This window comes from Malus sylvestris, chromosome 15 (assembly GCF_916048215.2).
Source record: "Malus sylvestris chromosome 15, drMalSylv7.2, whole genome shotgun sequence".
Taxonomy (NCBI): Eukaryota; Viridiplantae; Streptophyta; class Magnoliopsida; order Rosales; family Rosaceae; genus Malus; species Malus sylvestris.
The window spans coordinates 21,560,021-21,570,292 of NC_062274.1; the positions used below are offsets into that span (position 1 = coordinate 21,560,021).

The window sequence follows — 10,272 nt, forward strand, 5'->3', positions numbered from 1 at the left end:
CCTCAAACCAAAACTCAGCAGTGATTCTTCTCCATTCTCATACTTGCCTCATATTGACTCCACTGGAGTTCTGCAATGGCAACCAAAAAAAGTGCTGGACCGTGGCATATTCAAGAAGAAAAATAGAGCTGTTACAAAATGGTTGATCAAATGGGCTGGCCTACCCACCGCAAATGCCACTTGGGAGGAAGCAAATTACATCTTGGCTCGTTACCCTGAATTCACGGCCTGAGGACAGGCCTGTTCTTAAGAGGGGAGGAGTTGTTGAGCCCAGCTACTTGAGGCCGAACCCGATACTTTTTCTCTTGTTGTGGGCCTATACCAGCCCTACCTTGAGGTTCATATAGCTAGGGTTACCTATTCGGATGAGTATATATTGTAATAAAGAGAGCTGAGAGAACTTATGAATGATTGAATGAAGGTTTCCTCATTTTCCTCGAATTCTTCTTCTCTTTCCTTTTTAATTTATGCATTGTTTTTCTGTTCAAGTTACTTTTTTTAGCCATCTGAACCTATTTGGCGTACCATTTTAATGCGACCCCTGATCCAGAATTTCATGCAACTTCCTATCCTTGAACATCAAGCAACGATGCAATTTCATTTGGTTCCATAAATTTCTTTAAGATGCAACTATGCCCTAAGAGGATCCCGCTTAATATAAACTAGACTCTTGCATGTAGTTTGACATAGCTTTATCCAATTGAAGAGATCAGCTTTAAATTTTTAATGGATTAAATGCTAACCTTCAACGTCAATTAATGAAGAACCAATTTTCTGAATTGTATCGTCTACCTTTGAAGCTAGTAATTCCAACACACTGTATATATCATCAGCTTGTGGATGAGACCAATCTTCGGCGATAAATGCAAAAAGTCAATCCTTGACCTTTATCCAAAACCATCCCGGCTCCTTAATTACCCCCTTTGATCTCATCATTTTCCTTACTTCTTCCGCTTCCCTCCATTTTCCTTTAGCAAAACTCAGATCCAATTTAAGAATCTCATCTGCAGCACATCTTCCACAGTCGACGTCACCATGGAGCCCACAAGCTCTAAGGAGAGTAGACCAAACGACATCATCATGTTGAAATAGCATACTTTTGATCATATCCTCTGCCTTACTTAACCGTCCAGCTCGACAGAGGAGATCAACCATGCAGCCATAGTGTTCTTTTGCAAGATTAATCCCAAAGTCATTGCTCATTGAATTGTACTAGTGGAAACCAAGATCAACTAGTCCAACATGGTAATAAGTAACAAGAACACCGATGAAGGTCACCGAGTCTGGTTTCAACCAACCCTAGGAATCTTCTCAAACAGATCAATGGCTTCTTGGTAGAACCCACATTCAGCATATCCATTAATCATCGTCGTCCATGAAATAATATCACTAAGTTTCGTTACATGAAAGATCTTTGCAGCTTCTTTTATACTTCCACATTTCAAATACATATTCACAAAAGCACTTTGTACCATAGATGTAAACTCTAAATCGACAGACAGAACATGAGCGTGCAGTTGTTTCCTTTGTTCAAGCATTGACATGCTTCCACAAACACTCAATACACTTGCAAGAGCAAACTCATTTGGTTTTGGTCCGTCCTTTCTGATCCACAACAAAAACTGAAAAGCTTATTCCCCGTAACCTCCTTGAGAATACCCAGCAATTAAAGTGCTCCATGAAACAATATCTCTCCTGCTCATCTCATGAAACACCTTAGAACCTAAAGCCAAACGCCCACATTTAGTGTACATGGTTACAATGGAATTTCCCACAGACAACAAAGAGATAAGACCCCTATGTAAAATGTGGGCATGCAATTGTTCACCCCATTCAACTTTAGCAAGATTGGCAACTCTAGAGATGACGCCTGCAAAAGTGTATTCATAAGTGTTGAATTATTAGTCTATAGTTTATTCATGTTAGTGAAATAAGATGAGTATATTTGTGTATTCACTTGAGTATATACTACCAAGTGTGAGATCAAAAGATGTAAGGCATATAATGCCATGTGTAATGATCTTAGTCTATAGCTCAATGTATGGCTGAGATCATTTTGGTAATGTAGGGTTTCCAACCACTTCTCTCTATCAGTTATGTATATTGCACGATGTAAGGATGTTTTTAGTCTTAAGAAGAAAAATATAATCCTCTGTTACACTTTGTGGTAGAGAATAGATTATTCATAAAACTTTTTCTTCTTCTTAATTCTCCAAACAAATATAGAAAGCCAACATGGCCTCAGAGCCAGGTTTTATCAATTGAATCTAGGCGTAAATCTGTGATCTCATTGAGCTGAATTAAAAGGTAGGTGAAAGTCGTTGAAGACCCATTGTTCATCTGAGAAGAGAAATCAACTCATTCGAACTAAAGATGTCTAGATCTAGAGGCTCGGAAGTAAGAACTCCAATCTTCTCCGGTGAGAACTACAAGTTCTGGAGAATCAAGATGGTGACCATTTTCAGATCACATGGGTTATGGAATCTGGTGGAGAAAGGAGTTAAAACTTCCGATTTGAAGAAGAATAAGGCTGAAGAAACATCGGAGGATAATGTAGATGAAGGAATGGCCGTTGTGTTGATGCAAGATGCAAAAGCTCTGGGAATCATTCATGATGTAGTCTCGAATCAAATCTTCCTTCGAATCGCCAACGCCGAATCAGCAAAGATGGCATGGGATTTGTTGTATGGAGAGTATCACAGTGGTGATCAGGTACGTTTATGAAATTGCAAAATCTGAGACGTGAATTTGAGTATGCTAGAATGCTTGATGATGAAACTCTATCTGGGTATCTTACTAGGCTAAATGAATTGATTAATCAGATGAAAACGTTTGGTGAAATTTTGTCTAATGAAAGACTTGTGCAGAAAGTTCTGATTAGCCTTAGTAAACCATATGATCTCATATGTCTTGTCATTGAGAATACAAAATGTTTGGAGACTGTAGAATTGCAGGAGGTAGTTGTAATTTTGAAGAGCCAAGAACAACAGTTTGATTTGCATACGGTTGATGCAACTGAATGGGCATTCTCTTCACTCTCTGTGAATCCAAAGGAACAAAACAATAGTGGTGCTCATTCTGGTTCATCTAGATTTCAGAAAAACTAGAACTCTAAACGCAAGAAATGGGAATCAAAACCCAAATTTCAACAAAAATCTCCTCTGCACACTTATCAGAATGTGAATGCATCTCAGTCAATGGGTCAAGAGGTTGCAAAGCCTTAGCGTAAGGTGTGTTCTAAATATCATTTTGGTGGGTGTAGATACAAAGGGAAACCAAAATGCTTCAATTGTGATAAATTTGGGCATTGGGTTAAAGAGTGTAGTGCAGGCAAAACAGTGCAAAAGGCAAATAGTGCTAATCAATTGGAGATCACAAGGAATCTATTTTATGCAAATAGCACAGTTTCATAACCAAGAATGAATGGAGAATGGTACATCGATAATGGTTGTAGCAATCACATGACAGGAAATGTAGAATTGCTTGTTGATGTGAGAACCAACATAGCTGGAAAAGTTCAAATGCCAATAAGAGATCTTGTGAATGTAGCAGGAATGGGTTCATTGGTGATTGATACAAATAAGGGCAGAAAATATGTTAGAGAAGTAATGTACATGCCTGGTTTAAAAGAAAACTTGCTAAGTGTTGGTCAAATGGATAAGCATGGATATTTCTTGGTGTTTGGTGGTGGAATGTGCAGTGTGTATGATGGTCCATCACTGGAATGCCTAGTTATGAAAGTGAATAGGTGTTATCCATTGGCTTTATTATCTAAAAACCAAGTGGTTTTTTGGCATAGGAGACTTGGGCACTTACATCTTGGTGGTCTTAAGCAATTGAGGGATAAGAATATGGTACATGGTTTACCACAACTTGGAATTCATAGTGGTGTATGTGAAGGGTGTCAATATGGAAAGCAACATAGAGATGAATTCTCAAAGAATCAAGCACTGAGAGTAAATGACCCACTTGAAGTTGTTCATGTTGATCTATGTGGTCCTATGAAAGTTGACTCAATTGCTGGAAACAAATATTTCATGTTGTTGATAGATGATTGTACCAGAATGGTTTGGGTATATTTTCTAAAGCACAAGTCTGAATCATTCAGTTGTTTTAGAAAATTCAAGGCTACGACTGAACTACAATGTGGTTTTAAAGTAAAGTGTTTGAGAAGTGATCGAGGAGGAGAGTTCATGTCAACTGAGTTTGTGCAATTCTGTGAGAATGAAGGGATATAGAGGCAACTTACTCTAGCTTACACTCCACAGCAGAATAGAGTTGTAAGGAGAAAACATAGGACAGTGGTTGAAATGGTAAAATCTATGCTACATGAGAAGGGAATGCCATACTATTTCTGGGCTGAGGTAGTGCATACGGCTGTGTATCTATTAAATAGATGTCCCACAAAGGCATTGGACAACATCACACCTTTTGAAGCTTATTCTGGAAGCAAACCAGGTATTGCTCATCTGAGAATATTTGGTGCTTTATGCTATGTTCATGTTCCAAAAGAGCTTAGACACAAGCTTGAATCCAAAAGTGTCAAAGGTGTATTTGTTGGCTATGCAACTTGTGAAAAGGGTTATAAAGTGTTTAATCCAGCTACCAAAAAGCTTATTTTGTCCAGAGACATTGTTTTTTATGAGAAAGCAGTTTGGAATTGGAAGGGGATTTCTGAGCAACATGAAATGCCTCTTATTGAAGGAAGATTTGTGTATGACAGCCTCAGTTTAGAAAATACGCTACCACAAATTTCTCCTGTATCACAGTATCTTGGAAGGAATATCAATGCTGAAAACTCAAACTCTGAAACCATCTTGTCTCCTTCAGGTGAATCTTCCAGCAACATAAGTCAAGATGAAAGAAACACTCAGGCATTTGATCACACGCCTCTGAAATGGAGAAAACTAGATGAAGTATTGACTCAATACAATCTCTGCATCATGGATCCAGAGAAGTATGAGGAAGCAATGCAAGATGAATCCTAGCTAAAAGCAATGGAAGATGAATTAGCTATGATTGAGAAGAATGGCACCTGGAAGCTTGTGGATAAACCAACAAAAAAGCCTGTTATTGGAGTTAAGTGGGTCTATAAAACCAAGTTAATCTTGACGGTTCAATTTAAAAAAAAAAAACTAATGAAAATGGCTTGAAAACTTTGAGTTTTAACGATAAGGACAAAATAAAGGGTAAAGTGAATAGTACCAAGATTGACTTTTTAGTGTAAAAATGTGGTTTTTTGTTAAAGTGAACAATATCGGAAGCTTTTCGTTAAAGTTCCCTTTAAAAAACAAAGCTAGGCTGGTTGCAAAGGGCTATGCTCAAAAGCCAAGACTAGACTACAATGAAACTTATGCTCTAGTGGCTAGATTGGATACTATCAGGACTCTTGTAGCATTGGCAGCACAAAAGAGCTGGAAATTGTATCAGCTTGACGTAAAATCAGCATTTCTGAATGGTGTATTGGAGGATGAAGTTTATGTAGATCAGCTTGAAGGGTTTGTAGTCAAAGGAAAGGAAGATAAAGTCTACAAATTGTACAAAGCTCTTTATGGTTTAAAACAGGCACCAAGGGCCTGGTATGGAGAAGTTGACACATATTTCTCTCAGTGTGGTTTTGAGAAAAACTTGAGTGAACCGACACTGTACACCAAAGCAAGGGGGAAAGACATCTTGATTGTTTCTATATATGTGGATGACATAGTCTATACTGGAAGTGATAAACTGATGCTTGAATAGTTCAAGGAAGATATGAAAAGAAAATATGAAATGACAGATTTAGGTCTTCTCCATCATTTTCTTGGAGTGAGGATAATTCAAACCAACTCTAGCATTTTCATTTACTAGAAGAAATATGCAAGTTCTTTGTTAAACAAGTTCAATCTAAATGAGTGCAAGCCTGTGGTCACACCTCTTGTGACAACTGAGAAGTTAACCAAAGATGATGGAAGTGGAGCAGTAAATGAAGAATTATACAAAAGCATTATAGGGAGTCTTCTATATCTCACAGCCACCAGGCCGGATATCATGTATGCATCCAGTCTACTTGCCAGATTTATGCATTGCCCTACTAACAAGCATTTTGGAACTGCTAAACGTGTGCTCAGATACATTAAAAGGACTCTAGACTACGGTTTGGAATACACAAAAGGGAAGAAGGCAATGTTGATTGGCTATTGTGACAGTGATTGGAGTGGATCACTAGATGATAGCAAAAGTACATCTGGATATGCATTTTCTTTTGGAAGTGGAGTTTTTTCTTGGGCTTCAGTCAAGCAAAACTACGTGGCATTATCTACTGCAGAAGTAGAGTACATAAGTGCATCTGAAGCCACTGCACAAGCAATCTGGCTCAGGTTTGTATTTGAGGATTTTGGAGAACTTCAAACTGAAGCAACACTATTGAAATGTGATAACACTTCTACAATTGCAATCACCAAGAATTTTGTGTTTCACCAGAAGACTAAACACATAGATATAAGGTACCATTTTATTAAGAATGCACTGCAGGAAGGAATTATTGATTTGGTGTATTGTCCCACGAAAAAGCAGCTAGCAGATATTTTCACAAAACCTTTGGCTAAGGATTGGTTCAGCTATCTTAGGAGTACGCTCGGAGTAAAATCAGCTCAAGACTTAAAGGGAAGTGTTGAATTATAAGTCTATAGCTTATTCATGTTAGTGAAATAAGATGAGTATATTTGTGTATTCACTTGAGTATATACTACCAAGTGTGAGATCAAAAGATGTAAGGCATATAATGCCATGTGTAATGATCTTAGTCTATAGCTCAATGTATGGCTGAGATCATTTTGGTAATGTAGGGTTTCCAGCCACTTCTCTCTATCAGTTGTGTATATTGCACGATGCAAGGATATTTTTAGTCTTAAGAAGAAAAATATATTCCGCTGTTACACTTTGTGGCAGAGAGTTCGCCACAAATGAGCTCTCATTGAACCCATTCTTCATTGTTTACGTGTGAATTGCTCTCCCATATTTCAAAGCACCCAAATCAGCACACGCCTTCAACGAGATATCAAACACATACGCATCATACTGCACCTTCGACCTCCACATTTCAGAAAAATACTCCAACCCTTCTACATTGTAACCTGCACGAACAAGCCCAGTTATAACAGTAGTCCAAGACACCACATTTCTTATCGGCATTTCGTCAAATATCCTGCATCATTTCTCAATCTTACCAATCTTCATATACATGTCAAGAAGCGCACTGCCCACGAAGACCGAATATACTAAACCCGATTTCATCGAGTACCCATGTATTACTTCCCCATAAGACCAACGTAGCCTGAAATCATATCTCTCTGAAGCATTTTATCGAACACCTGCCGGGCGTCTCCAACGTTACCGGTTTATACTAGCTGCTTCAAATGAGCGTTGAGTTCAAGCATATCTACATGATTACCCAAATGGATCTTCCGATGTAGATGGTCTGGTTTTGCATCCGGAAGAAGAAGGTTTCTGCATTCTGCGTGAGCGAAGGCTGAAGCTGTAATATTCGTCGAATATGAGGTCTAATTGAAAAAATCATGTTCTGGTCATTGAGCGACCATGAGAGACATTTGGCGCGTACAGGTTAGAAGCGCGAAATATTTTTCTCTCTATTTTTGTCTAATGGACATGGGATTAACTCAATCTCAATTAGAAATACTCTCCGACTGGTTTGGTACCGAGGGAGACTAATTTGTTTGAGTGCACTTTTCCGAGTGTACTCGTAACATAGACGCTTAATGTTATTATTTCACGTATTATAATATAGCGTGCATAATGTGTTTTGTATCGATAAATAAAACACGTGTTATATTATTATAACATGAGTGGATTTGTAAGACCCCCACGTGACGGTTTCATAATTAACCCCAAAATTTATCATGTTTGAAGAGGTCATGAGTTTCATGTTATAGCATAAAGAAACTTTTGAGTGTGACGGTTCATGTGTTACAATATAAATAGACGACATGATTGATATAAAATCAATTTATGATATATTAGTAATAATAAATAAATTCATCTATTACAATATAAGTCGATTAGTAACTTCACGTAAATATGTGATAATCACGCTAAAACACTCTAGTTGAATATTAAGCTCCAAGGTTGAAGCGATATGCTACATGCCTTGAGATTTAACAGGCTTACAAAACTCTATGCCACATCGATCTCCAACCATTGTAGCCTCAAGATTTCATCCCACAAAGAGCAACACAAGAACAAAATTAGGGTTTTCATTTTGCAGCAGCATTACAAGCTTGACATAATGAAATAACATGTATGACTTTGAAGCTGTCTGGTTTTCTACAAACCAGAAAACTTCCTGGAAAACCCACTTCACACTTGACAACATAAGTACGAGATGTTGGGACATGTAGGGCAAAGAAAAGTTCAAACTATACGTGTAACACAAGTTTCCTTCCTGGAGGAAAAAAGTTCATCCGAATCATCTCTTAACAGAGAAACCCTAATGGCAAACCTCACAAGGTAATGCATTTGATCAATCTCCTATAGGCTTGCCTTTTAAAAGAGTATATATATATACGTACTCGAGCTAGGATCCACAAACACATGATGAATTGGGGCTTTCGTGTAATGGTTTGGGACGCAGGGTGGTGAGAGGCTACTTAGGATTGCTTCTATGAGTTTCCTCTTGATCTGAGCCTCCACTTCCACCGTGGTAAATTTCCTTGGGAATTTCGGATGTGGCTTGCGTGCGGGATGCCTTGACGTCCCATAATACGAAGCACATTCCTTGTATTTTAAATTATTAATGAATCAGTAAAGATGTTATCATAATCCATCTCCTGTTGGGTGGATTATGTTTACTTATAATCTAAATAAATAAAACTAACATCTCCCACTCACCCAAATAGGAGTGGTGTCCTCACGTTCACATTCACTTGTCATCATCCCAAGTTCCCAATATTCTGACGTTCACAAAGAATGGATTAAGACGCGACCCTACGAAAATATGTATAGCATAGGAACAGAAAAGTTTAAACTATTTGCATAGCAAATGAAAATGTTCTCTCGATAGCGTTTCGTCTATACCCTAAATTATTTTTCTAAAACACAGAACAAGACATTCTTTAATCCCTCGTGAAAAAGCAATGTCTTTTCTCTCAAGCATTAAATGTAATCATGTTCTTGCCTTTTACGCAAACGTTGGCTAGCTAATGAGTTACATTATTAAAGTGGTGTAATAACAAACAGTCTTTCCTAAGCACTCATGTCAGTTCAAGTAGACTTGACCGCTTTCCCAGACACACCCCTTAGACAGTAATGATTGATGAGCATCTTCAAGTAAGTATGCAAAAACAACAGTCGGCAAGTATCCTCTTTCTGACATGGTCTTTAGTCCAAAGGGTACAAGTTGTTGGATTCAAAAATCTAGTGGCTCACACAGTAATGAAGAAGGAATTTATTCATTACTCTAACTATTTTTTTGTCAACTTAAGCACATATAGTTGTCTGACTCTAGTCTCAAACATGTATGTTATGACGTAATCTCATATTTCAAATACGAGCATATCAATTTGTCTGAAACATATATTTGGTGCGTCATACGAATCTCAGCGCAGTTGCTATGCTAGTACCTGACCTGAATTTCTTGGCATAGATGCCATCCAGGCTCCTATATTAGTCAATTCACATTCAGCTATAACCAGGCTACTTGGAGTCATGGAAATATATACATGAATTATGCCAAGATCAACCTTCTCCATCATAAGGTCTCATCTTAGTCCATCTTCAACCGAATAAGGGTCAAATGGTCATGTTAGGCCATATTTTATATCATCTCCAACCGAGGGGGCCATAGGCCAAAAATAGCTCTTTGACAAAAAACTCATCTCCAACCGAGGGGGCCAAAGAGCCATAGGCCAAACATAAACCCTCAATAATTTATTATTTTAATTGAATTAATATGGTTAATTAAATTAAACTACCATATTAAAATAAGATTTTCGGACATATTTTGAGTGTCACTTATCGCAAAATGAATAAGCCTCATGATTTCTTATTTTTATATAATCTCAATAATTTTTCGAATAGGATTTCGAGTGACACGTGTCGCTAAAGTGAGTAACTCTCCAGATTACTTCTCTTTCTCCTTCATCTCTCTTGTTTTAATCTTCCATTGCAGTTCGTCTTGAGTTAGAAAATTGTCCATTGAAACACCCTTTGACATAAAGAAAGCACGATAATGAAGAAAGTGTGGTATTCTTGCACCTGCCACAAAGTCATGCTTGACAT

General features: G+C 37.8%; 1 pseudogene; it reads right to left on the bottom strand.

The window, feature by feature from the left end:
- Positions 1–738: 738 nt before the first annotated feature.
- On the bottom strand, positions 739–7,731 carry LOC126602797 (putative pentatricopeptide repeat-containing protein At3g47840; annotated as a pseudogene).
- Between the last annotated feature and the right edge of the window lie 2,541 nt (positions 7,732–10,272).